The following is a 27,705-nucleotide window of genomic DNA, read 5'->3' as shown; positions in this document are numbered from 1 at the left end:
TGCACAATGTGGAATAGCAGTGGGGGCTGTGAAACCGGGCAGATGGCCGGAGATTAACAGTAGTGTAGTGACCAGAGGGCCGTGGCAGAGTAAGTATTGCAGGCGTCACAATGTGCTGTGCAACCGGCCCCTCCCACACTCTGTTGGAGCCATTCTGGGCTTTGCCAATATTGCCATCGCTGCCCAGAATGGCTCCAGCATTGAGTGGGAGGGGCCGGTTGCACAGCACGTTGTGACGCCTGCAATACTTACCATACCACTCCCCCCACACCGGTCACTTCGCTACTGAGGTTCGGGCTTTGGAAATGGAAAAGCTCTGTTTTTCTTTTACGCACCTCCTTTCCCCTACACTCTCAACTCTCTTAGTATTACTTTGAGCAAGGACTCAGTCGCTAACAGTGGATCAGGCAGGAGTGACTCGGTGAAGAGCCAAGTGTACAAGAGGGGGACTGTCTTTGATCAAGCTGCTAGTTTCTGCCAACAATATCTGGGCTGAAGGATTGGGAAGTTTCTGTTGACCTTGTGGGTCCTTCTTGTCCCCTTCCCATTGCCTCACCTGGGCTGGGGGCGATCATGTCACCGTGGACATAGTTTCAATTGAGTAAATTGATGGTATAGAACTGGAGGAGAACACAATACAGGGATACCATTTTTTGGTGGTGCTGGTGTGAGACCAGGGCTGCCTGGCAGTGGCCTTGTTGCGGTCAACAGCATCTTGCATTTTGTGACCGCACAAAGAACATGCCACCAGAATGTGAGTTTAAATGGTTCAGTGGTCTCTTAGGTTTGGGCCCTTAGCTGTTTAACTTCATAACTCGGTACTTGAATTTGCTTACTTTTCACTTTCCTTCCTGTCCCTTTTTCCTTCTGAGAGGAGGCTTGTAGCCATCCTTTTAAATCAGAAACTTTCTTGAGTGCTTTGGAGCACTCAAGTTGGTAGAAAGTTGGTATATGAATGTTAATAAAAGTGCAATTCTATCCATCCTTATTCGGATGTCTCATTGAATTCAATGGGACATGCCCAGGTAAGTGTACAGAACTGCAGCTTAAATAATATTGTGCGTATTAAATGGTTATTTCAGGAATTACAGAAAAATCATATGTGCTAAGTGCTTTGAACTCTCTAATGGCCTCATATCAGCAATTTTCAACCAGTGTGCCACGAAAGGTCCACAGGTGTGCCACGGGAGTTTGAAACACAGTGTTGAAAATTGCTGAAAAACCCTTCCGGGTTTTGTGGCTCTGTTTCGAGGGCAACTATCTGTAGTAACGAATTGTCTGAAGAGGTTCAGACAATTTGTTACTACAGACAGTTGCCCTCGAAACAGAGCCACAGAACCCAGACAAGTCTCCCAGAAGTGACATCACGAGAGGCAGTGATCATGGAGGTTCATGCGGTGTGTGAAGAAGACATGGAAAATTGCTGCCCCAAATAACTGCTGATTACTATTACTATTTTATTAATGTGATTTTCAGTGACGTGCATATCGAGTGTCTCCACCCATATGCGTGAGTAGCTGCCATCGTTCATTAAAATGGGAGAGGCAGCCCCCTGTGCAAAAAATATATGCATTGTGCTGGGTACACACAGCTCTGAATTGGAACAGAGACTTTTTTTAAACTGTGGAATGGAAACATAGATATTAATGACAGGGTGAAGTATCTAAATTTCAGGCAAAGTACCTTGAAATAGCCTTTAATATCTAGAAATGTTTCCCATTTCCTGTGCTTCTTCATCCTTGAAGTTAAAAAAAAAAGGAATGGAGAAAAAAAAATAAGATTTCTATCACCCAGCTTGTTTATCCTAATCAGGATTAGCTTTATCCTAATCAACAATCTTAGATTCAGTTTTAATGATATTTCATTAGCTTCTCAGAACTACCTTTCCTGTCTAGATCTAATTATATCTAATGGAATGTATCTCAACTCAATATATTAAATCATGTTAAAGAACATTTAAAAAAATTATTTCAAGGCCTTGAGTTGGAGATCAGGAGAGGAAATGGCTTGTCTTTTCCCCCCCTCTAGGACCAGAGGACTTAATAAATGTAACTGCGTCAAGAAGATGAAATTAGTGACAAATTTGTTGCTCTTTCTGTAACCTGAATTGTAGCTCAAGGAAGAATCTCTCCATCTTTCTTTCAGTTTGGAATTGAAATGATTATAGTGACCTTAAATGGTGCTGGAAATATCTCTGAGCTGTCTGTAGGAATAGGAAGGCCCATTTGTGTCTACTTTTCCAAACTCCCACATTAGCTCAAGTAGACTTTGTGGTACAGGGCCATTCTTATCCTCAGCAGGCCTGTGCAATTCAGCACTGCTGATGCAGCTTCTGCCAAAAGAATTTTTTTTTTACTTACCTTTTACTTACTTACTTTTTTTTACTTTACTTACCAAAAGAATTTTTTTTTACTTACCTTTTTCCGTTACTCCGTTACTCAGATCTATGCCAGCTATTTTGCGGGGGAATGAATTTTGAAAAATCATCAATCAACCTACGATGCAAATCAAAGCTTTTCTTTGATCTCAGTTTCTGCTCCATATAAGTTTAACACAGACATTAACTAATATTTACTGGTCTCCCAGCATCAGTATATATCTAACTTAGCACTAGAGGTGCTGAATGTAATGGCATAATTTCTTTCCATTATATTGCATTATAGTCAGCACCTCTAGTGACTGAATATGGTATATACCCATGCTGGGAAATCCAGATATGTGTCTTTCAAGCTATTTTTAGCTCCAAGAGGCTGGGGAACCTGGCAAGCCAGTTAAAATCCTCTGGAGGGCCGGATGTGGCCCCCAAGTCAGGGTTTGAAGACCCCTGGTCTTGATAAATCTGGGGTATCAATTGATGGTCTGCAGCTTGGAATCAGGAATTCCCAATATTCCTGGAGGAGGCAGTGTGAGGCAGGACTTGCTGCTGATTTGTTGAGCCTCATGATTTGCTTATCAATAATTTGCTTGAGTATTTATTTGCTTGCATGTGTTTATTGCATGTATTGCATGTGAATTATCATAATAGAGACTAACACAACCTAAATGCAGGGTTTCAAAACTATGAGTGAATTCATTTGAAGGCCCTTGAAAACTCTGCAGAGGATGAGATGCATGTAGTCTTATTAGGTGAGAATGAGCTTTATAATCTGTTTATACAAATAGATAGAATGCTATTAAGGTACTTAAACTAGGAAATACGTTTCTGACACATTGAAGGAGTCAGATCTGATATCAGATTAAGATTACTTGAAAGAAAGAGAAAAAATCAACAATAGTTTTTCAGCAATAGAGTACCATTTACCAAGAAGAGGGATGATTAATACAGTCTTTGTATTCAATAAAGCTATTTCATAAGATAAAGGGCTAGTGATCTAATAACTAGCATATCTATATTGTTTTGCTTGTTTATTTCCACCTTGCAAAATAATTTCAATGCTATCGCATTCATTTTGTTATTCTCTCCTAGTTATAAAACTATGATAAGAGAACATAATTAATGTGAAAAATTATACTGCAATAGCTGCACTTTATTTCTTTAACATTACCATTTTAGAGTTTGGCACATATTTTCCACTTCTTCCATTCAATAAGAGGGAACGGCCAGTGGGGCTGTATTTATTCAGTGTTTGGATTTTTTTGTCAAAACAATTTTATCTGTAATAGATTTTTATCTACATCAGCTGAAAACTTGTGTTTCTATTTAAAACTTTAATGTAATTTCTTTCTTCCTCATTCAGGCAATACAAAAACTTGCACTGACATTCTCTTATATATATATATTTTTCTTTATTTTGCAATATTGATTAAATTTAATAAAATTGAAGGGGGGGTTTGCAATGAATGAAATTGAAACAAAGCCTGTTTATGAAACATGGAAATTACTATCAAAAATACAACAATGATATAACAAATATTGCAATGATATTTGCAAATAAATTCGCTAAGGCCTTATAACAAACCTTAGGGGAAAAAAACAAAGCAAGGATGTATGCTTATTCTAACTGACTCAAAATTTGTATTTATCTGTTCGAAATAAGGCTATCATATTTATTTTAAGGCAATGGTATTGCTGGCATTACAGTACCATTAGATGAGAACTGGTGTTTGCTAGGGAGGTGGCAACAACACAATCACCACGATCGTGCTGCTGCTGGGGAAGAAAGGATTTTTTTTTCCTTACATGGGATCACTGTGGCTCTACAGGGGGTCCAGACAGCATGTGACCTCCTCTGCAGCTTTCCTTGCACCTCCAAAGTACCGTAAAAAGTAAAAAGCAAAAAAAAAAAAAAAAAAAAAAAAAAAGACATACAACATTATGCAGGGGATGGATATAGTGTATAGAGGGATGTTCTTCTTCTCACACAATACCAGAACAAGGGGACAGCCACTAAAATTGAGTGTCAGGAAAGTTAGAGCAGACAAAAGAAAAATATTTCTTTACTTAGCATGTAATTAGTCTGTGGAACTCCTTGCCACAGCATGTGGTGATGGCATATGGCCTAGATGTCTTTAAAAGGGGATTGGACCAATTTCTGGAGGAAAAATCCATTACGGGTTACAAGTCATGATGTGTATGTGCAACCTCTTGATTTTAGAAATGGGCTATGTCAGAATGCCAGATGCAAGGGAGGGCACCAGAATGAGGTCTCTTGTTATCTGGTGTGCTTCCTGGGGCATTTGGTGTGCCACTGTGAGATACAGGAAGCTGGACTAGATGGTCTTTGGCATGATCCAGTGGGGCTCTTCTTATGTTCTTAAATCCCATGAGCCCTTTCACTTTTCTTCCTGTTTGGAGGAAAAGGAAAAGTCCTTTGTCACAATTGAAACTTGCTGATGGGTCTCTGCCAAGAAGAGAATGATAGCAGATAGGGCTCCCTGTGTTGATGGGAGGTTCCCCCCTTCTCCAAGAGAAGACTTATTTTGGCTTGGGGCAGGTGATAGTTGAAAAAAAAAGGGAGCAGTGACTTAAGTAGGATTTGGGGGTGTTTAGACATATACATTCAAAATATCCCTAGAAGCTTTTCAGGTGGAATGCAAAAAAAATCTCACTGTTTAAGAGGTGAGCAATATCTGTAGTATCAACAATAAATACAAGCCCTTAGGAAATTAGCACGCAAAATAATGTAGTCATTTTCCACCCAAAGGGCACCCTTAAATGTATCCCCTCGTTTGCTACTCTCTCCCTTCTTTCATAATATTGAATGATAATTGCTTTGGCTGCTATACGGGAACCCTAAAAATCTTGAAAGTGGTATTTAGTTATAAGACTCCGTTGATATGAATAAAGGCGTTCCAGAGTAAGCATCTCTGTTCAAAGGTTTGTTTTCCCAGCTGAAAAAAGAGAACCAGGTCCTTTGGTACTGAGATCTTTGCCATAAAATGTTTGCAGGCATATTTGCACAGGGCTCCTGTAAAAGAGAAATTTTTCCTTTAACTAGAAGACCTTTTCTGTTAAAAGGTCAGGTGGAGTCAATACCATCCTGCCTCGATGTGCATACGGAAAATAATTAGATCATAAAAAGCTGTTAATAATTTTTGGACATAAAAGCTGAGCACGTTATTGAAAAGTACCAACTGGAGGAGATTTTAAAGCAATGACAACATCTGGTAAGCTGTGCAAAAATGTCATACTTTATTTAGAGCTTGCTAAGTTATTGTAGGCATAGCATGGAGCTTCTTTCCCCCCAAATAATCCTGAAGCTTAAAATCATGGAAGCAGGCTGTCCCGATTCATGTACACTGGAAAATATCCAGGCTTTTTTTTTGGTTTAAATTCCTGACCAGAGGTTTACATGGTTTGTCCACCTCTTTCTAATCTGGGAGACACTATACTCTCCCAAAGATAGTCTAGCACTATGGCCATACCCACACCAAGGCAAAAAGAAGAATGCAGACCATAATACCCAGCCAACAAGCCAAGGGATTTAAACCCATGTGAAAAAATTTCCCCAAACTGAGGCAAGGTAATCAGGGAGCCATCCAAGTGCCGGAACAAAAATCCACTCACCATGTGCTGCCCATTCAACAAAACCTGAAGTGCCTAACAGGGATCCAGGAGCCTTCCAGAGGTGAACTCTTTGAGCACACCCACTCTGGTCCATCTTGGAATGTCTCAAAGTAATCTTAACCCCACCCATGAACCAGAGGGTATAATTTGGGCAGTACTCTTTTCTTCTACAAAATAACTCCCCAGGATGAAATGGTGAGATGCGCAAAGGACTGAGAATGCCTAAAGCAAGCTTGCCAAAAAATGACAGGGGTAGTAGACCACTCATGATCTGGAGCCCAAAGGACCCCTAGCCAAGCCTCCTTACCCTGAAACACTGGATGAATGCTGAAATTCCAGTGCCTTGGCAAAAAAGGCTACTGCCAGTACGTAGCCAGATAGCATGCTAACAGCTTTACCTAAATCCTGTAAATGCAGGAGAAAATGCATCAGGTGTTTGTGGGAACCGGTCAGTGGTTATCCAGGCAAGCCCCCTGCTTCCTTAACTGGACTGGGTGCTGATAGGTAAGGAAGCCCAGATAGGTAAGGAAGCTCCTGTGCCCTGGCAAGTCAAGGGCCACTAACCACTGATGCATCCTGATAACACTCAGGATTTCCAGTTTTCCACAGACAATGCCACAAATCACGCCAGGCAAGGGATTCTCCAGTTGTTATCATTATTGTCACCAACACTCCCCAGGGGCCAGGCGACCTGCCTGTTCTGGCGCAGATTAGGATTTGGCTGCCAGTCAAACTTTTGCATACTGCTAACCAAAAAGATCCAAGCTAAAGATACTTAATAGACAAGTAATTTAATAGCTAAGAAAAGCGATATACTCTACATCAGAGCAGTTGCTTACTTGCTTTCCAGTTTCAGTTAGAATTAATTTTTCCTCTAAACCGATGTCCAATTGGATGCAATGTTTCAAACTGGTCTCTTACTAATACCTTTTGAAGTAGTATTGATATTTTGCTACCCCATTTGGGAATAGCCTCTTGCAGCGCATTGAGAAATGTACTTGCCTTGAAGTTGCATTGTATTGGTGACTCATAGCCGCCTTTTGATCAATTGAGATCCCTGGATCTCTTTCGGTCTCCATAATTGCCAGCTGACTGGATTGCTTAAGCAGCAAATGCTTTTTACTGGTCCTTAAAGGCATTATTTTGTTTCCCAAGATCATGTGTGCTGCAGCATGGAATTAAGCTGGGCGATGCAATATAGTTGTTGCCTGGGGGCCCAATCCTAAGTCACCCAGCACCAGCACTGGGTGCCATAAACGTGCCATAGAGCACATTTACAGCATTTGGTGAGTAAGGAGCGCTGGCACTGGGCCCACGCTGGAAATGTGGCAGGCCCAGCACTAGCATGAAGAGGACATGCCGCTGCCAGAGGTAAGTGCAACTGCTAAGCAGCAGTGCGGCCTCTGGGGGGGAGTGGGGTGGTGGGAGGGACTGGGTGGGTCGGTGGAGCTCTGCTTCGATGTATCCGGAACTCCATATCCAGAAGGCCCAAGACGGAGTCTCAAGTGTTCTGCCGGCAAAATAGCTGGCGAAGACTTGAGAAGCCCCAATGCGGAGCTTGGGGCTTCCTCCAAGGAGACTTCTGACTGCACCCCACTGCTTTGGTGCCGCTGCTCCAGCTCAGGATTGGGCTGTGGGCCAACAATAGTTTGCTAACCTACATCCAAAGAACCAAAGTGTCGAGAGTAAAGCTTTATGCAAGGTTATATATTGTTTACTAGACGGGCAACCCAATCCTGAGCTGCCTGGAGCTCCCGGACCTGGTGGCTCCACGGAGGCTCCCGCTGGATCCTGTGCCTCCCACGCTACCACGGGAGGCTCCTCAGGAGAAGGGGACGTTTGTCCCCTTCCCCTGAGTAAGGGAAGCAGCACCTCAATGGTCGCCGCTTTTGGTTGCTGCTAAAGTAAAGGCGCTTGTGTAGGGAGCTTGAGTCCACGGAGCTTGAGTCCACGGATCCGCCTCTCCCTCTCCCCCCAACACACCTCCCCCACGCCCCTGGCCATGCCTCCCCCCTCCCCGGAACACCTCCTTCACACCCCCAGCCACGTCCCCACCTCCACTGCGCTAGCTCCAGCGGGAGCCCGGCGATAAGCCGTGCAAACGTGCCTTACAGCACGTTTGCAACTGTGGTCTGCGGCGCACGGCTGCGTCACGGACCACAGGATTGGGCTCTAAGGGCACAATCCTAATCCTCTTTCCAGCACTGACATAAGAACAATGCAGCTCCTAGGAAAGGGAACAAACATTCCCTTACTTTGAGGAGACCTCCGTGAGTGTCCCCCAACTGCAGGATGCAGCACACATCCCATTGGCACCGCTGTGCCAGTGCTGGAAAGCTGGTTAGGATTTGGGCCTGAGATGCATCATAATTAAATTTTGTAAAGTGTTCTAAGATTAGATCACATTGGTTAGTTTTTGTACATGCTAAAGATTCCATGCTCCTTGTAAGCATCGTGCAGCTTCATCCTATTTTCAGTTTTTACCATTTAATATCAGAACTGCTGTCTCTAATATTTATTACAAGACTTTGTAATAGTCTTGTTATTTCCCTTAAAAAGTGGAAAATGAGACTTCTAGTTGGTCATGATGAAGAAAAACAATTCAGTGAAGAATTTCTTGATTAAAATAAACGACGAAGCCATGAATTCTGTGTAATGGTAAGGGAAGAGCATTGAAGTATATGTTTGATAACTGTCTCCTGGGTGCTATGGGTCCGTGCTTCTCAACCTGCGCGCTGCTGTGCCTGAAGGTGCAATGGCAAACTCTGAGGGGTGTTGTGGGAAGCCCCTGGTGGTCTCTTCTGGATCTTCCAGGCACCGCCATCTTGGATTGTGCAAGACGTTGCACGATTCTCGGGAGATTTTGCAAAAATCGCATGAGATCTCACACTATCCAAGATGGTAGCACTCAGGGGAGCGGAAGCAGAGGCTTCCACGAAAGAAGGGTGCCACGACCCCAGTAAGTTTGGGAGATTGTTGGCAACCTTCAGTCTCGCAAGACTCTGGTATCGCGCTCTGAAAGGTGGTTCTGGAACAGCGTCTAGTGTGGCTGAAAAGGCCGATTCGGGAGTGACAATCCCTTCCACACTGGGAGCAAGTGCAGTCTGTCCCTGGTCTGTCTCCCTGGCTATGGGCCTTCCTTCTTTGCCTCTTTGCCTCAGACTGTTGGCCAAGTGTCTCTTCAAACTGGGAAAGGCCATGCTGCACAGCCTGCGTCCAAGCAGGCCTCTCAGAGGCCAGGGTTTCCCACCTGTTGAGGTCCATCCCTAAGGCCTTCAGATCCCTCTTGCAGATGTCCTTGTATCGCAGCTGTGGTCTACCTGTAGGGCGCTTTCCTTGCACAAGTTTGGGAACTACTTCTATAAAGTGGTAACAGCATGAATTACTGCAGTGACAAAAAAATGGCACCTCACCCTATGAAAGTGGAGTTCATCCATTCCTCTGTCCTGCCAAGCAATTGCAATTCCACTGTTATACATTGGTCAGTATATTGATGAATGAATGATGATGAATGTTCAGATGCTACCATTTCAGAACCTTGCTTCTGCACACCATTTTGTCATCTAGCATAGGTGCTGGCAGTATGTTATTTATGTGGTCATACTGGCTCTTGGTGATTCAGGACTGTGCAGTGCTAGCATGATATTCTGGGTCAGCTCACAGTACCAGTACAATGAGTCAGGTTGTGATATTTCACCATTGCACCACTTTGGGCCAAATGTCATCCTCTGACCATATATCTAGGCAGAGGAAATGATTTTAAGGTCATCGCCGATGACAGAGGATTGGCTGCTCCAGAGATAGATTGTTTTGCATATTTGCCGTTATGTTTTGCCATCATAATCATGTTGACCTGCTTGATGCAGTAATAAATAGCAGCAGTTGGACAGCACTGCATTGGAAAGTGAATATATATTTCAAATTTTGACTAATTCAAAGTGGTTTTGAAACATGTTTTTATAGGTTGAAAGCCAGAGCCTTAGAAAAAGATATATGGAAATCATTACCTAAGAAAAAATCCAAGTCTTTTAATATTGTTTTAACTCCAGCATCCATTATTTCCCAAAATGTAATAGCTGAACTAGCAACAATAAAGATGTCCAGGTTTCAATGAAATATATTTCATAAATTAGCTTATCATTGCTCTGATTTAGCATGCCTAGCAGGTGAAAGACAAAAACATGTGTTATCTTCCCTAGGGAGCCTTCAATGAGTGTCATTCCAGCTTCATATGTCTTCCTTCTTTCCCCTTCTTGAACTGATATAAAATTCTAATGTGTGCCCTCTGGTTCCATCTTCATTGAAATCTAGCAAAACCGCTGAAGGTAAGATAGTGGCAATGGTGCATGCAAAAAGGAGAAAGGAATACAGTGATTCATAGCACACTTGAAGAAAGTTGCCATTGTTAACAGCACTACTTCTGTATGTAGACAGGTTAAAATATGTCACATCCGTGTTCAAAATAAAGTTATTCATCTCAGCTAGTTTCTCAAAGTTCAGAGGCTGGGCAATAAAACTCTGCAGTGTGTACATTTATAAATTATTTGACATCTCTCTAAAAAAAAAACACAAATATGTTCAGCATCTCAAACAGAGAAGGCAGCAGATTGTTCTCTCTCGCCACTAAAAATTACTACTCCAAAAATTATTAGTCAGCCTATATTAATACCAGCAGTGTCCTGGGTGCTAATATCTCCCAAGTACTTTCAGTGCTTGCCCACTCTGATATTTTTCTACTTGCTTTCTTCCTCTTTACAGGAATAATAGCATTATGAGAACCAAGCATGGAAAATATTTAGTCAAGTTGTGTCTGCAGGAGCAGGGAAGGTGAGCCAAACTCTGCTACCCACCTGCCAAAGGAGGTTTATCAGGCACTGATCCTTACATACCCCACCTGCCTCTCTTTACCTATGCTGTACTGCATGTGCACACTCACAGGGGCATCTCAGGATGTTCTTGGTTGCCCCTCCTACCAGCTCACCTGGTGCCTCCATCTTAGATCTCACAAGATGTTGGTGGATCCAAGATGGTGGAATCTCACTGAGCCAGGCGGAACAGGCTATGGAGGCTGTGTGACCCCAGTAAGTTTGGGAACCACTGTTCTACAGGAGCAATTGGGATGCAAGATCCTTGCCTACCTCTTCAGTAACCCATGCTGGGAAAATGAAGATGTTCCCTAATTTTTTCTTCTTCTCTTTTTTCTGTATTTTACCCTGCTCCTTTTTCCCACTCTACATAAGCCATTTACAGCACAATCCTATGCATGTCTACGCAGATGTAAGTTACACAGTGTTCAGTGTGGCTTACTTCCCAGAGGTGTGCATAGGTTGGCAACCTTCAGTCTCGAAAGACTATGGTATATAAGCCTACAGCACCCAGTATTCCCAGGTGGTCTCCGATCTAAGTACTAACCAGGCCTGACCCTGCTTAGCTTCCAAGATCAGATGAGATTGGGCATGTGCATAGGATTGCAGCCTTAAAAACATAATGGAAAAAAAGAGGTAGGAGAGCAAGAGAATGGAATCTCTCCCTGGATCAGGAGAGATCTCGCCTGCATCTGTGAATTGTAAATTGGCCAGCCAGGCAACTGTTACCCTGCAGATGCCCGATCTCGTCTGATCTCGGAAGCTAAGCAGGGTCAGGCCTGGTTAGTACTTGGATGGGAGACCGCTTGGGAATACCAGGTGCTGTAGGCTTATACCATAGTCTTTCGAGACTGAAGGCTGCAAACCAACAGCCAGGTAACACCACATGATGGATTTGATCCAAAGCCCATTAGTTGACATCTTCAACCTAGTTCATCATTATTTTCAGAATATTAATTTCTTAACATGAAGGATGCATTGAGCCTCAGTTAAACAAATGCAATACACTTGCACATTTACAACTGAATGCAGTCAGTCACTCTACCAGCAATGACTGAGAATCCCATGCAGACAGAGTGTCAGTCATAACATTGCACTGGTTAGCACCAGACAACTAGGGTAGTACCAGAAAAATCAATGGGGCCATATTTATCTGTGCACATCATCATCATTCACCACACCAATCATTAAAGGTCTTCCATTGGTGAAATGTAGCTATGGGACTCTGGAGGCGGTCTGCCTAGGGTTGGTTTTGGCATGGCTATCTGCCTGTGCAGGATACCACAAAGCCCACACAAGTGGCAGCCCTGCATGATGAAGAAGCAGTGTGGAAATGCATCCATCACCCAATCACATGCAAAGAGTCTGCTTTAGTGCCACCAGGATACACTTTGTTTTTACAAAAGGAAAACAAAATGAATCGGCTGCTTCAATGGAAGCCGAAATGTGCGTTTTGCGGAATCCATGCTTTCCACTCCGTCTTTTGTTCTCATTGTGCATTGTCCTCAAAAGCATAGTGCTTTGAAAAATGCACTGTAGCAATCAGAGTGCGTTCTTTTCATGGAGCAAGCATCACTTGCGCTTTTTGGTCTGGTTTGTATTTATAAATTCTTGGTTCTTTGTGAATTAGTGGTTCATTCAGTGGTAACATTTAGCCAGGTAATGAAATAGCTTTATAAACAATCAGTGACATCTCTCTGCACATGAACTTTACACTTCTGTATGAGTACTTGGGATAATGTTGGGGGAGGGGTGACAGTGGCATAGCTAGATGGAGTGCAAAGCACTAAATTTTGCAGGAAGCCTCACTGCAGCATGCAAGCTGCCCCTCCCCCTTCCCTCCAGAGCTATTTCGGGAAAGGGGAGCAAAACAGAGACATACACCTGGCTTCAAAGGGGATGGGCCACTTGCATGCCATGGGGAGGTTCCCTGTAAAACTTAGTGCTTTGCACCCCCTCTAGCTATGCCGGGGGGGGGGGGATTGTTAGGAAAATAAATTAGAATACCTGGGTTGTCTCTTCTTTTATTTCACCGTGGCATCCAATTTAGTAGTATCCTTTTTGATGCCTATTGAGATTCTAAAGCAGCTTTTTATAAACAGATCAGATGGACTATGACAGTAATACAAGTTGCATATTGGATCTCTAATGTGCACCGCACATCACCCAAGCAAAAATATATTTGGTGGCATGTGTGTTATTAATTTATACCGCATATTTGGAAAAGCATACTCTATGTTTTTAGGCTAATGTTTCTGAAAGCATATGTGATGAATTCCAAGTGTACAGCCAAATAAACCTGCATTAGTCATAAGCATATGTATTCGCATATTCAAATGTACAAAATCCAATTAAGCTCCAGCCCCTCGTACTTCTTCATTCATGAGACGACATCTTTACGACAAAAGCAAATAAGTAAAAAGTTTCTTTTACCCCAAATATAAAAAAAATAAAATATAAGTTTGAAGTTAGTCTTCCACAGATAGCCAATTTAATTATGCTAAAAATGACATTTTTAATTAAACACCAAGGTAAGCATAAATGGATTTCAAAATAATTAATCAAACATCAAAAAATTGAAACCTTTTTCTGCTTGAGCAGCAGAAATGAAAGAACCAGTCTTCGGGTCTCATAGAGATTCAATCTAATTTAATTCTCTGTCTTCTCTAAATAAACATTCCTAAAACCTTTTTTTCATCTGGGGGAATAAGGATGAGAGGGGTAATCAATATTTCTAGCATTTTAATTAAAACCGTTAGTGGAATAAATCCATTTAATTATCAGTTAATGAAATACAAGGTCATTTACCTGACAGAAACTTTGAAGGTGGATTACTAGCTGGAATAAAGTAGAGGCACCCAATGTCACAGCCATTTAGCTCCTGTCAAATTTAAGGTTAAAATCCTTTTAGACTGTTTAACCTATTCTCTACCATTTTTCTATTATGTATGCAAATTGGCGAGAGGAAATACATGATCCAAACTTATCTTTACATTTAATTTGTCTCCAAAGTTTCCACTAAGTTTCTATAATTTTATTGCTATCCTTCGAAGAGAAGAAAATCTGGCAGGAAACACTGGCAGGAAAGACCAGGCCAGAAATCAAGTGTTTTTTATTTAAAGAAACTTGCACCAGGAATGGGCCAGTGGCCTGATCCAGTGGGGCTGTTCTTATGTTCTCTTAATTTTTAGAAAATTCTTATGCTTCTACATGGAAGAGGAAGAACTATAGCACACTGATTGTGTACATGTTTTGCATGCAAGAGTTCCCATGTTCAAGCCCTGCTATCTTTAGTTTAGCAAAAGATCACAGATGTCTGCACTGCAAAAGTTTTGGTGGATCTTTTCCAGTTGAAGCAGATGACGCTGGTTAGATGGACCAGTTAGTTGATTCAGAGCACAATCTGCACTTGCTCTGCTGGTGGCCACTGTGCCGGCCAAGGGTGTTGTCACTGTGCAGTAAATCACATTAGTGATAGCCTGGAAGATAGGCAGCAACAGTAGGGAGGGCTATACTGCCCCGCTGATGCTGCATTGGTGCCAAGTGATGCAAAGGTGTGGGGAGGGTGGTGGTGAGGTGGAGAGGGGGCATTTCTGGGTGGGGAAGGGCAGAACGGGAACAGATCAGGCCCAGGAGGAGGGCAGGATCTGTGGAACTACTTGCCACCGGATGTAGCAATGGCATCAGGCCTGGGTGCTTTTACAAGGAGATTGGACAGATTTCTGGAGGAAAACATCCATCACAGGTTACAAGCTGTGATGGGTATGTGCAACCTCCTGATTTTAGAAGCAGGCTACCTCAGAATGCCAGATGCAAGGGAGGGTACCAGGTTGCCGTTATCTTGTTGTTTTGTGTGCTCCCTGAGGCATCTGATGGGCCACTGTGAGAAACAGGAAGCTGGAGTAGATGGGCCTTTGGTCTGATCCAGTCAGGCTCTTCTTATGAGATCAACAGAGGCCTCCTCCACTGGTGGTGGACAGGTCGATGAAAGTGTCGACCCAATGTGCGGCGGCAGTGAAGAAGGCCAATTCTATGCTTGGGATCATTAGGAAGGGTATTGAGAACAAAACGGCTAATATTATAATGCCGTTGTACAAATCTATGGTAAGGCCACACCTGGAGTATTGTGTCCAGTTCTGGTCGCCGCATCTCAAAAAAGACATAGTGGAAATGGAAAAGGTGCAAAAGAGAGCGACTAAGATGATTACGGGGCTGGGGCACCTTCCTTATGAGGAGAGGCTACGGCATTTGGGCCTCTTCAGCCTAGAAAAGAGACGCCTGAGGGGGGACACGATTGAGACATACAAAATTATGCAGGGGATGGACAGAGTGGATAGGGAGATGCTCTTTACACTCTCACATAATACCAGAACCAGGGGACATCCACTAAAATTGAGTGTTGGGAGAGTTAGGACAGACAAGAGAAAATATTTCTTCACTCAGCCTGTGGTTGGTCTATGGAACTCCTTGCCACAGGATGTGGTGATGGCGACTGGCCTGGATGCCTTTAAAAGGGGATTGGACAAGTTTCTGGAGGAAAGGTCCATTATGGGGTACAAGCCATGATGTGTATGCGCAACCTCCTGATTTTAGAAATGGGCTATGTCAGAATGCCAGATGCAAGGGAGGGCACCAGGATGAGGTCTCTTGTTATCTGGTGTGCTCCTTGGGGCATTTGGTGGGCCACTGTGAGATACAGGAAGCTGGACTAGATGGGCCTATGGCCTGATCCAGTGGGGCTGTTTTTTAGGTTCTTAACTACAATTCCCAGGAAGCCTTGCAGGTCTCTTGTTATCTGGTGTGCTCCCTGGGGCATTTGGTGGGCCGCTGTGAGATACAGGAAGCTGGACTAGATGGGCCTATGGCCTGAGCCAGTGGGGCTGTTCTTATGTTCTTATCCAGACCTCCTTTCTGGACCTCCCACAGTTGCACTGGGCCTCTTGGACTTCTGCCAGCTAAATATCCCCTTACACAAGCCCCTGATCTGTGTTTGATACAGCAGAAGCCATGTGGCCCCACTACACCAGTGCAGTTGAAGATTGGGCTGCCTGTATAACATAGCTTCTTAAGATTCAAGTTTGCAGGGTGAGGGGGTACCAAAAGACTTCACTTGAAGACTGTGACTTTTTTTTTTTTAAGTATCGCTAAACCTTAAAAGAACTTTCAAAGAAACAAATGATTATTGCAATGAAGTCAATGTTATGAGGACAATGCGAAGGACCAAATCAAGAAGCAGATGGTGGTATTAACACAAAAATGAAATCATTTAAGAAAAGATGTATTCATATCTTTAAATATTGAGAACTGTAGGAGAAAAGAGGGGTGACTGTTAAGAAAAAGGGAAGATGTAAGGATTTTCAGGTCAGTGTAGAGTAGGAGATTATTTGGTAGTTCAAAAAATATTGAGGACTTCAGAAGCAAATGTCCCTGTAGTTTCAGTCAGGTCAAAATTCTACATGGAATGTGCTGTTGGAAGTGGAGAATCACAGACCTCACTGTGAATGTTTTGAGGCCCTGTGCATAGGCAACCTCAAGCATCTAAAATCTTTGCAAATGGCACCCTCTGGGACCCATAGCAGCTTAGGGGGCAATTTTTAAACTATGAAAGAGTACTAAGAGAAAGAGTTAAACACACTCTGCCATGACCCCAGTCTAGATCAGACCCTGTATCTATAACTCTTAGCTTGCTTGTGCAGTACACAAGTGTAACATGCAACACAAGTTTCATGTTTAAGCCACTATCTACCTGCAGGGACAAAATGCACTTGCATTAGTAGCTAATCCTAAATGCTGTGTGCTTCAAAATTTCCTATTTTCTCATTTTGCCCAATGAAAAATCTATAGGTTTTATGCCTTACCTTTAGACTTTATTTTCAGTACTTATGGGAGAAAAGACAGTGGGGGCCTTAATGGAATCCACAAGCTTCACCCCTAACTCCCCAAGTTTAGTGAAATCATGGTACATTTGAAGTTTTTGTTTTTTTTTAATTAGGAACTAAGGGTATTGTCATGAAACATCAGTGAGCCAGGCATCCTCTAGTACAGGTGTCTCCAAACTTTTTGGTCAGAGGGCCGCATTAAATATCTGGTGCAGTGCTAAGAGCTGGAAAAAATTTAAATATAAAATTTAAATAAATAAATTAGAGATGGAACTTAGATGTATGAATAAATGGATGAGTGGGCTCACTCACTCAGCCTCTCTGGCCCTCAGAACACCCTCCAGATGCAATCAGAGCACAGTTCTGGTCGTGTTCAGTCGAGTGGGCCAGAGGCTTTCAGGGGACAAGAGGCTGGCCGCGGGCCAGATAGAGGCTCGCTGCGGGCTGCATCTGGCCCCCGTGCCGGGGTTTGAAGACCCCTGCTCTAGTACCCCACTGTAATTCAAGTTGAAGAAGGAAATAATCTTTGACCACAATTTCAGTAAACAGAGAAATAATAATTTGTTTCTGCTGAGGATAAGAAAGAGTTTACAAAATAAGTATTTCCTTTCTTTTAAGAATTTCATTTGCACAGCGTTCCCCATCCCTGGACCCAAGATTTCACAAACATCCCTGTAGCGACACAGACAAATGCTAGGAGAGAAGACTGATCATTTTGTTTTCTTTATTTAAAAAGTGATAATCATAGATTCAGATTTTACATTTCTGTGTATGTGTTTATGTAAGAACATGTGTGTATGCACAGTGTGAATATGAAACACACCGTAAAGCTTTGCCCAAAATAACATAGAATTTAGCCCCCCATATTAATTTCACTATGTGCACTGAAGGCATCTTGCCCTGCAGACAATCATTTTGTTAGTAAATCAAATCTTTCTTCTTTGCTTTTCTTCTGCAGGTCTTTTTTCCCCCCTGAAATATGTTTCAGGGAAGAAAATTGACTTGGTACCTCTAGAGACTTCAATCAAAGTGTAGTTCTTCTCTGAGTTGCATGCATATAGTTGTCTCTTACCTTAGCTGGTGCTGTTCCTGTGTCTCTATACAAAATCTAGCTTCCAAAGTTCCTCTTCCCTGGGAAGACTGAATGCACAGTAATCTGGGTTCTTCTTCCAAGGGGCTGTTTTACATGTAGCACTTCTCATAGATTTCCTTGGCAGCTGAATATGCAATAGATAGTTGCACTTTGTCATCAACAGGAGGTTAAATCGCTCAAGATGCAACACTGGATTCTGATCAGGGTTCACAATCTGAGTAATTGAACTGCACCATTGAAAAACTATTGAACACATTGTTCTAACCAATTTTAGCAACAGTACTATCAGGACCATCCAGAAAACAATTTTTAGCGTTCACAACCCTGTAAGAGTTATGTTCTTTAAAAATGGTTGTTGCTGATTCAGATATGTTTGCATCCATTAGACCAGTGGTTCCCAAACTTTTTAGCGCTTGAACCCACTTTTTAAAGTGACACTCTATTGGAACTCAGCTAGCTTTACAAGATTTAAAAAAAAAAATTGATCTTACCAGCTGCTCAAGCCTGTGTTTTTATCATTTTTATTAGGGGGGGAGGGTACTTCTCGTGCATTTTTTGAGCTTCATGTTCATAGGGTCAGGACCATTCTGGTGGTGTGTTCCTCTTCGTGGGGCATAGTTGCTTACTCATGAGTAAATACACACAGGCAGCTCACTTTCACTTTCCTTAGGGCTCAATACATTTTCCTTGTCAGCTTGGAGAGAGGGGGCTCCCTTTTCAAGTGTTTTTTGTGCCGGTGTTCATCAGATCTGGACCATTCTGGTGGTGCAGTGTTCCTCTCAGTCTGCTTTTCGAAGTGGACTGAGACACGTTTGCCTACTCATGAGTAAATGTGCACGTGCACCTCATTTCATTTTCCATAGAACTCAGCACATTTTCCTCATTAGTTATCAGCTTGTCATAAGAACATAAGAACATAAGAACAGCCCCACTGGATCAGGCCATAGGCCCATCTAGTCCAGCTTCCTGTATCTCACAGCGGCCCACCAAATGCCCCAGGGAGCACACCAGATAACAAGAGACCTCATCCTGGTGCCCTCCCCTACATCTGGCATTCTGACTTAACCCATTCCTAAAATCAGGAGGTTGCGCATACACATCATGGCTTGTACCCCATAATGGATTTTTCCTCCAGAAACTCGTCCAATCCCCTTTTAAAGGCGTCTAGGCTAGACGCCAGCACCACATCCTGTGGCAAGGAGTTCCACAGACCGACCACGCGCTGAGTAAAGAAATATTTTCTTTTGTCTGTCCTAACCCGCCCAACACTCAATTTTAGTGGATGTCCCCTGGTTCTGGTATTATGTGAGAGTGTAAAGAGCATCTCCCTATCCACTCTGTCCATCCCCTGCATAATTTTGTATGTCTCAATCATGTCCCCCCTCAAGCGTCTCTTTTCTAGGCTGAAGAGGCCCAAACGCCGTAGCCTTTCCTCATAAGGAAGGTGCCCCAGCCCCGTAATCAGCTTAGTCGCTCTCTTTTGCACCTTTTCCATTTCCACTATGTCTTTTTTGAGATGCGGCGACCAGAACTGGACACAATACTCCAGGTGTGGCCTTACCATCAATTTGTACAACGGCATTATAATACTAACCGTTTTGTTCTCAATACCCTTCCTAATGATCCCAAGCATAGAATTGGCCTTCTTCACTGCTGCCGCACATTGGGTCGACACTTTCATCGACCTGTCCACCACCACCCCAAGATCTCTCTCCTGATCTGTCACAGACAGCTCAGAACCCATCAGCCTATATGTGAAGTTTTGATTTTTTGCCCCAATGTGCATGACTTTACACTTACTGACATTGAAGCGCATCTGCCATTTTGCTGCCCATTCTGCCAGTCTGGAGAGATCCTTCTGGAGCTCCTCACAATCACTTCTGGTCTTTACCACTCGGAAAAGTTTGGTGTCATCTGCAAACTTAGCCACTTCACTGCTCAACCCTGTCTCCAGGTCATTTATGAAGAGGTTGAAAAGCACCGGTCCCAGGACAGATCCTTGGGGCACACCGCTTTTCACCTCTCTCCATTGTGAAAATTGCCCATTGACACCCACTCTCTGCTTCCTGGCCTCCAACCAGTTCTCAATCCAGGAGAGGACCTGTCCTCTAATTCCCTGACTGTGGAGTTTTTTCAGTAACCTTTGGTGAGGGACCGTGTCAAACGCCTTCTGAAAGTCCAGATATATAATGTCCACGGGTTCTCCCGCATCCACATGCCTGTTGACCTTTTCAAAGAATTCTATAAGGTTTGTGAGGCAAGACTTACCCTTGCAGAAGCCATGCTGACTCTCCCTCAGCAAGGCCTGTTCGTCTATGTGTTTTGAGATCCTATCTTTGATGAGGCATTCCACCATCTTACCCGGTATAGATGTTAGGCTGACCGGCCTATAGTTTCCCGGGTCCCCCCTCTTTCCCTTTTTAAAAATAGGCGTGACATTTGCTATCCTCCAATCTTCTGGCACCGTGGCCGTTTTGAGGGACAAGTTGCATACCTTAGTCAAGAGATCTGCAACTTCATTCTTCAATTCCTTAATAACCCTTGGGTGGATGCCATCAGGGCCCGGTGACTTATTGATCTTTAATTTATCAATGAGGTCTGAAACATCTTCTCTTTTAACCTCTATCTGACTTAACTCCTCGGTTAGAAGGGGCCGTTCGGGCAGCGGTATCTGCCCGAGGTCTTCTGCCGTGAAGACAGATGCAAAGAACTCATTTAATTTCTCTGCCATCTCTAAGTCTCCTTTTATCTCCCCTTTCCCTCTCTCACCATCCAGAGGGCCAACCGCTTCTCTGGCGGGTTTCCTGCTTCTAACATATTTGAAGAAGCTTTTATTATTCCCCTTAATGTTGCTGGCCATGCGTTCCTCATAGTCTCGCTTGGCCTCCCCTATCACCTTCTTACATTTCTTTTGCCACAGTTTATGTTCCTTTTTATTCTCTTCATTAGGGCAAGACTTCCATTTACGGAAGGAAGCTTCCTTGCCCTTCACAGCCTCTCTAACTTGGCTGGTTAGCCATGCGGGCACTCTCCTGGATTTAGTGGAACCCTTCTTTCTTTGCGGTATACACCTCTGCTGGGCCTCTATTACTGTTGTTTTAAGCAGCCTCCATGCACTCTGGAGAGACTGGACTCTTTTTACCCTCCCTTTCAGCCTCCTTCTAACCAGCCTCCTCATTTGAGGGAAGTCCGCCCGTCGGAAGTCAAGGGTTTTTGTTAGAGATTTGCCTGGTATTCCTCCCCCAACGTGCACGTCAAAACGGATCGCAGCATGATCACTATTCCCCAATGGCTCAGTAACGTTTACATCTCTAACCAGGTCCTGCGTACCGCACAAAATTAAATCCAGAGTCACCTGTCCTCTGGTGGGCTCCGTGACTAGCTGATCTAGTCAGTTTCAGTTTCACAAGTCAGGACCTGCTGATGGGTCCTGACCCACAGTTAGGGAAACACTGCATTAGACAACTGACTGTTGTTCAAACTGTCTTTGCAAAAATGTTTTCTATCAAGATTTAAATATCATGATTCACTGCATCTTAGTGGATAAAGCAGTGGTTTTCAACCACTGTGCCGCAGATGGCCCACAGGTGTGTTGTGGGGATTTGGGAGAGGGTCATTAGGGCCATTGGGGGATGTGAGCCTCCCCCCTACCAGCAGTATGGTGTGCCTTGTAATTATCACAAATCTCATGGTGTGCTTTGTCAATTTTAGCACTTTGTCAGTGTGCCCTGAGATGAAAAAGGTTGAAAATTGCTGGGATAAAGGGACTGCAGGTTTTTGTTTACAATTTTTGTGTTATTCTAGGGTGAACTTGGGGCCATGGGAACAAATAAAAATTAATTGTTGATACAGCCAATTGTTAGATCAATTGCTAAGATTAAAAATAAAATAGCTACTGTTATGCAATCTTTCCAATCACACAGTATTCTTCACCAGAAAAACAGAAAGATGGCTGATGAAGACGTCTGTATAGGTCAAAACTTTACACATGGATGCATTTTCTGAAAACATAGCACTTGTTTTTATTAATTTTTTGAGTTCAAAACAATTCAAAGTAAGTTTAATTTTAAAAATAAAAATGAGTAAGAGTAATATATTCTTAAAGTTTGCATTATTTAAAAGACTTACAATTTGCAGAATTTCCAGTAACTTATTTATTGAATAAAATACTTCTAAAAACTGTCAATGTGCTATGTGATTTACAGCCTTGGGGAAAAAAACATAGAAGTCATAACTCTGCAGGGTTTGTGATGCATGAAGATCAGATTTTTTAATGTTGGTTAATGCTTTACTAATTAAAGTGTGCATGTTAATTAAAGCAGAGGCTAATGTTAATTACCTATATTAATGGAATCTCATGTAGCACCTGCCTGAAGCAATGGGTTCAATTTTCAAAATATCTCAATTAAGGCTGAAACTTTTGATTTGCATCTAGTAGAGTTTCAATTAACTGCATTGCAAACTTAAATAACACACTTAAAGGCATAATATCACAAATCACACACAGCACTGCAGAATTGGTCCGTTCAATTAGTGGCGAAGGCTGTGGAAGCTTTCACAGTCAGTAGGTGAGGGCCATGTGAATATCACCTAGGGTTGTAGTCCTCTCAATGGCTGTTGGAAGAGAGATTTTAAATATTTCATTGGTGCTGATGGTGAGGAGAGTTCCACCACATCTAGAGCAATGTGCAAAATTTAATGGGGAAGAATAAAATCAATGGACCTTAGTTTCACATAAAAGTATATAGGATCAGGGTGCAAAGTCATTCATCAATTCAGACAGCTGTTGACAGTTCATTGTGCAACTTTCCCTTTTAGCAAAGCCAAAGGTGGTGATTACATTCTAGATCAGGCCTGCTGGATACGAAGCTCACAAGCTGAATGCTGACCTCCCTCTCTAACTGTACCTGATCTGCTTGGAGAATTCCCAATATCCATTGATTGTGGTCCTTTCATACCTTTTGCCTATCAAACATGGATGCTGGAGACAGCACAATATCTGCATGAAACAGGGACGTGCGGTGCATGGGGAGGCAGGGGAGGCAGGGCCTCCCTGTCTTAAACCTTTGAAAAGCACCACCGCCACCCTGTGAGGTGTGCAAGCACTCACAACCCACATGCAGAGCTCATGGGTTGTGAGTGCTTGCACATCTGTATTGGAATTGCGAAAGATATTACTGAGGAGATAGGGTGTGGTGTCCACAGTGCCCCTTGCTCTGAGTAAATACAGGATTAAAGCCCAGGTGGTAGCTGCAGCCACTAGAGCATAAGGAGATCCCTCAGGTATATAGGGAGCATCTGAGGCAGAAAGGGTGGTGGGTGATAGAAGGAGTGCAGGTTGGAGAGGAGACTAACTTGGCAAAACAACATCTCACAGGGTGGTGGCGGCACTTTTTGAAGGACTACGGTGGGGAGGCTCTGCCTCACCACACATCCCTGGCATGAAAATATTTGCCCACTTCCTGAATTCAGAGGCACTGGTGAAATTGGCGCAAGTATTTCCAGTCCCTCAGAGCCAACCAGCCATACTTTTCAATCTTGTTCCTAGGAAGATGGATGCAGCTGGTAAGACATGAACACAAACAAGTTGTTTACAGTGCTGTAGCTCATGCCTCTTTTCTCCTTTCTCAGTCCTCTCCATTCTGCCTCTCCTTACCCCTTCTCTTCCTCTGCTCCTTTTCTGTTCTACCAGAGCCCTCTGGGGACAAAATTATGAGAAACAAACCGGGAAGGGACTGCCATTATAAGTATACACTGCATAGTCTGTCTGCATCTGAGACTGCTTGGTCTGTGAATGGCTTTTCAGCCACGGACATGAAAAACTCAGCAAGGAGTAGAAGGCACAGAAAAAAGCAGCAGCAGCAGCAAAAAAAAAAAAAGAGGTTGGTAAACAGAGAGACTAAGGTTGCTGACCTTCCGGGATTGACCTGGAGTCTCCAAGAGTCAGCTTCAGGGACCGCTGAAGCAGTCCTGGAGAGAGTAGCATAGCTACGGGGGAGTGACATGGTAAATATTGCGGGTGTCTCAACATGTTGTCCAACGGACCCCTTTCACTTACCACTGGAGCCATTCTGTGCAGCAAGACATGCATGTTGCCATCATTGCCCAGAATGGCTCCAATGACAAGTGGGAGGGGCCACTTATGCGGCACTTGCGACACTCACTGCACTGCTCCCCTGTAGCTATACTACTGCCTGAAGATTTTAATAGAGCCTTCCTGGACTCTGATTTCACATATAATGCAGAGTTGGGGGAGGGGAAAATGTCCAGAAATAGTTAGAGTTGCAACCCTAAAATAGACCTAGGAAATCAAATCGGGGAGGGGCAAGAGAGATGGGGGTTCTGAGGGAGCTGTGGTTGTGGAGAGAGGGAGAGCGATGCAAAGGAAAAAAGGGATAACTAAACAAAGAAACTGCAGGTCTGTAGTAGTGAGGAAAAAGAGAGAGAGGTTGTTTTATGAATTGTAATGAGGTAAGTGCGCGAAGTGAAGCAGGGCTGTGTTCTTGCACCAACCTTGTTTGGGATTTTCTTCGCTGTCCTGCTGAAGCAGGCCTTTGGAACTGCAACAGAAGGCATCTATCTCCGGACCAGATCAGACGGAAAGCTCTTCAACCTCTCCAGACTGAGAGCAAAATCCAAAGTCCAGCTGAAATGTCTGCGTGACTTCCTCTTTGCCGACGATGCAGCTGTCACTACCCACTCTGCCAAAGACCTCCAGCAGCTCATGGATCGTTTTAGCAAGGCCTGCCAAGATTTTGGACTGACAATCAGCCTGAAGAAAACACAGGTCATGGTTCAGGATGTGGACTCACCTCCCTGCATTACAATCTCTGAGCATGAACTGGAGGTTGTCCATGACTTTGTGTACCTTGGCTCAACGATCTCCGACACTCATTCTCTCGATACCGAGCTAAACAAGCGCATCGGTAAAGCAGCTACCACGTTTTCCAGACTCACAAAGAGAGTCTGGTCCAACAAGAAGCTGAAGGAACATACCAAGATCCAGGTCTACAGAGCTTGCGTCCTGAGTACACTTCTGTACTGCAGCGAGTCATGGACTCTTCGCTCACAACAGGAGAGGAAACTGAGCGCTTTCCACATGCGCTGCCTCCGACGCATCCTCGGCATCACCTGGCAGGACAAAGTTCCAAACAACACAGTCCTGGAACGTGCTGGAATCCCTAGCATGTATGCACTGCTGAAACAGAGACGCCTGCGTTGGCTTGGTCATGTCGTGAGAATGGATGATGGCCGGATCCCAAAGGATCTCCTCTATGGAGAACTTGTGCAAGGAAAGCGCCCTACAGGTAGACCACAGCTGCGATACAAGGACATCTGCAAGAGGGATCTGAAGGCCTTAGGGATGGACCTCAACAAGTGGGAAACCCTGGCCTCTGAGCGGCCCGCTTGGAGGCAGGCTGTGCAGCATGGCCTTTCCCAGTTTGAAGAGACACTTTGCCAACAGTCTGAGGCTAAGAGGCAAAGAAGGAAGGCCCATAGCCAGGGAGACAGACCAGGGACAGACTGCACTTGCTCCCGGTGTGGAAGGGATTGTCACTCCCGGATTGGCCTTTTCAGCCACACTAGACGCTGTGCCAGAACCACCTTTCAGAGCGCGATACCATAGTCTTTCGAGACTGAAGGTTGCCAATACAATACAATGAGGTAAGAGAAAGAGGGTGCTGGAGCAGAGGAAAAAATGAATGGAGTTCAAGGGACCAGCCATGGGGCAGAGCAGATATACGAAATGGGGTGTATAACAGACGGGAAAAGCCATCATCTGGTAGTTGAATGGGAGTACTGTGATTTTGCCACATGAGGGAGAGACAGTGATAAACAGTCTATCAACTATAAATATTTATTACAATCAACCTTCTTAAAAAGCAATAATGGAGCAGTCCTGATTAGCAGAGCAAATACTGTGCATAATTCAGAGGTCTCTGTGAGTTCGGATGTGCTCGCAGTCCACTTTCATTCATGGGTTCTCCCCTTCATTCCAGCAGGAAAAGTAAGCACAAAGCAATCCGCAGCAGAATGCCAGCACCTGAAAGATGTCGGCAGAATGGTGCAGTAGCCTTTATTGTATCTTCTAATGATCAGAGATGCCAAAACAGGCACCCAGGAGAAAATGTCTGGCATTTTTGTCTGGCAAAAATGTCTGGCTTTGGTGACTTTACCGGGGTAGGCTTCTGTTCCTTGATCAAGATGTCACAACAAAGCACACTCTGGAGAAGAGCCAGGATGTCCCTCAAGGGTCAATGAACTCCACTGGTTGGTTGGCAACCTTCAGTCTCAAAAGACTATGGTATAAGCCTACAGCACCCAGTATTCCCAGGTGGTCTCCCATCCAAGTACTAACCAGGCCTGCCCCTGCTTAGCTTCCGAGATCAGACGAGATCGGGCATGTGTAGGGTCAGCTGTATTCCTATCCACACTTACCTGGGAGTAAGCCACATTGACTATAATGGGAGTTAATTCTGAATAAACATGCATAGGATTGGGTTCTTAATTCTGTGTGGGGATGGAAATCTATGGGAGGGACTGATGTACCTGATGGATCAGGAGGCCAATGCCTTGGAACACCACCCAGCGGGGGGGCACCACTGCGACTTCTCCCCCCGCTATCCTTTTTTTCCCCTTGAGGACCATTTTCCGAGCCTTAAAGGAATGTTTTTAGAATTTGAGGGCTGGAGAAGCTGTTTGTGACCTCCCTGGTCCCCAGAAAACCTTCTGAGGCCTCTGGAAGGCCTAAAATTGTCACTTCTGATGTAGATCTTCCAGAGGACCCAGAAGGTCTACTGGGGGCTGGAGAAGCCAAGCTTGGCCTCTCCAGCCTTCAGAAGACCTAGAAATGTGTCGAATCCTCTCTGTGATGAGGAACACAGACTGAGCACACTCTTGCTGGTAGAATGCACTTTGGGAAATGTCTGCATATATTACGTATATATGAACCTACTTGGGAATCTAAGAGGCACGTGGCTTTGAGGTTCAGTGGCTAAAGAAAGAGTACCAGAGCATGTATAAGGAGAATCAAGGACTAAGGCCAAATGTTTGAATGAGACAGTGGTAGTGGTGTCACTAGTGGGGTGTGGGCTGCACCGGGGGGGGTGCATGGGGGGGCGACACCACTACTGGCCAAAATTGTTAATGTCTTGGTATTTTTGAGTAATTCCATCATGTTATATATCAATTCAATGTGTAATTTCATGCAGAATGCAATGAAACAAACCACATTGAAATATCTCTATTCTATCAAATGTTACAGCCGAAGAACCAGCAGGGGTGGGGTAATTGTACAACACCACGTCCCACCACCTGGGGTGCTGCCCTACCCACTGCATGGGAGGAGGTCCATCATGGGGGTGATGCACTGGCCTCCCGCACCAGGTGACACAAACCCTAGTGGCGCCACTGGACAGAGGCCTTACGGAAAGTGAGCTGTGAAGATTGAGAGAGAGAGAAAGGGCACTGTGGGGAGGACTCTCACATTGATCAGAAGGTGCAGAAAAGGTGTAGCAAGGCAGGTAAACTTCAGAGGATGGAGGACTGTAGACCAGGGGTGTCCAAAGTTTTTGGCAGGAGGGCCACATCATCTCTCTGGCACTGTGTCGGGGGCCGGGGGGGGGAAAGAATTAATTTACATTTAAAATTTGAATACATTTACATAAGTATACATAAATGAATATATTAAAGATGAACTTATATGAATGAATGAAGGTCTTGCAATAGCTCAAGGCCTATAAAAGGCCTGGCACAAAGCAAGGCCAGCCTTTCCTTCCCTGCCACTGCTGCATCACAGATGTGAAACAGCAAGCAGTGGAGGGAGCCCTCATCCCACAGTTCACCTGAGAGGTCAAACAG

At 44.0% G+C, this 27,705-nt stretch overlaps 1 protein-coding gene and 2 pseudogenes across 1 annotated transcript in view; 2 read left to right on the top strand and 1 right to left on the bottom strand.

Moving 5' to 3' along the window:
• AKAP6 (A-kinase anchoring protein 6) overlaps positions 1-27,705 on the top strand; it is a 214,758-nt gene that overhangs the window by 72,801 nt on the left and 114,252 nt on the right. The gene's annotated exons all lie outside the window — the stretch shown is intronic.
• Positions 11,582-11,703, top strand: LOC136638052 (5S ribosomal RNA; annotated as a pseudogene).
• On the bottom strand, positions 26,155-26,269 carry LOC136637601 (5S ribosomal RNA; annotated as a pseudogene).

The sequence above is a fragment of the Tiliqua scincoides genome, chromosome 1 (assembly GCF_035046505.1).
Source record: "Tiliqua scincoides isolate rTilSci1 chromosome 1, rTilSci1.hap2, whole genome shotgun sequence".
In the NCBI taxonomy this organism is placed as follows: Eukaryota; Metazoa; Chordata; class Lepidosauria; order Squamata; family Scincidae; genus Tiliqua; species Tiliqua scincoides.
This window is presented reverse-complemented; position numbering and strand designations above follow the sequence as displayed.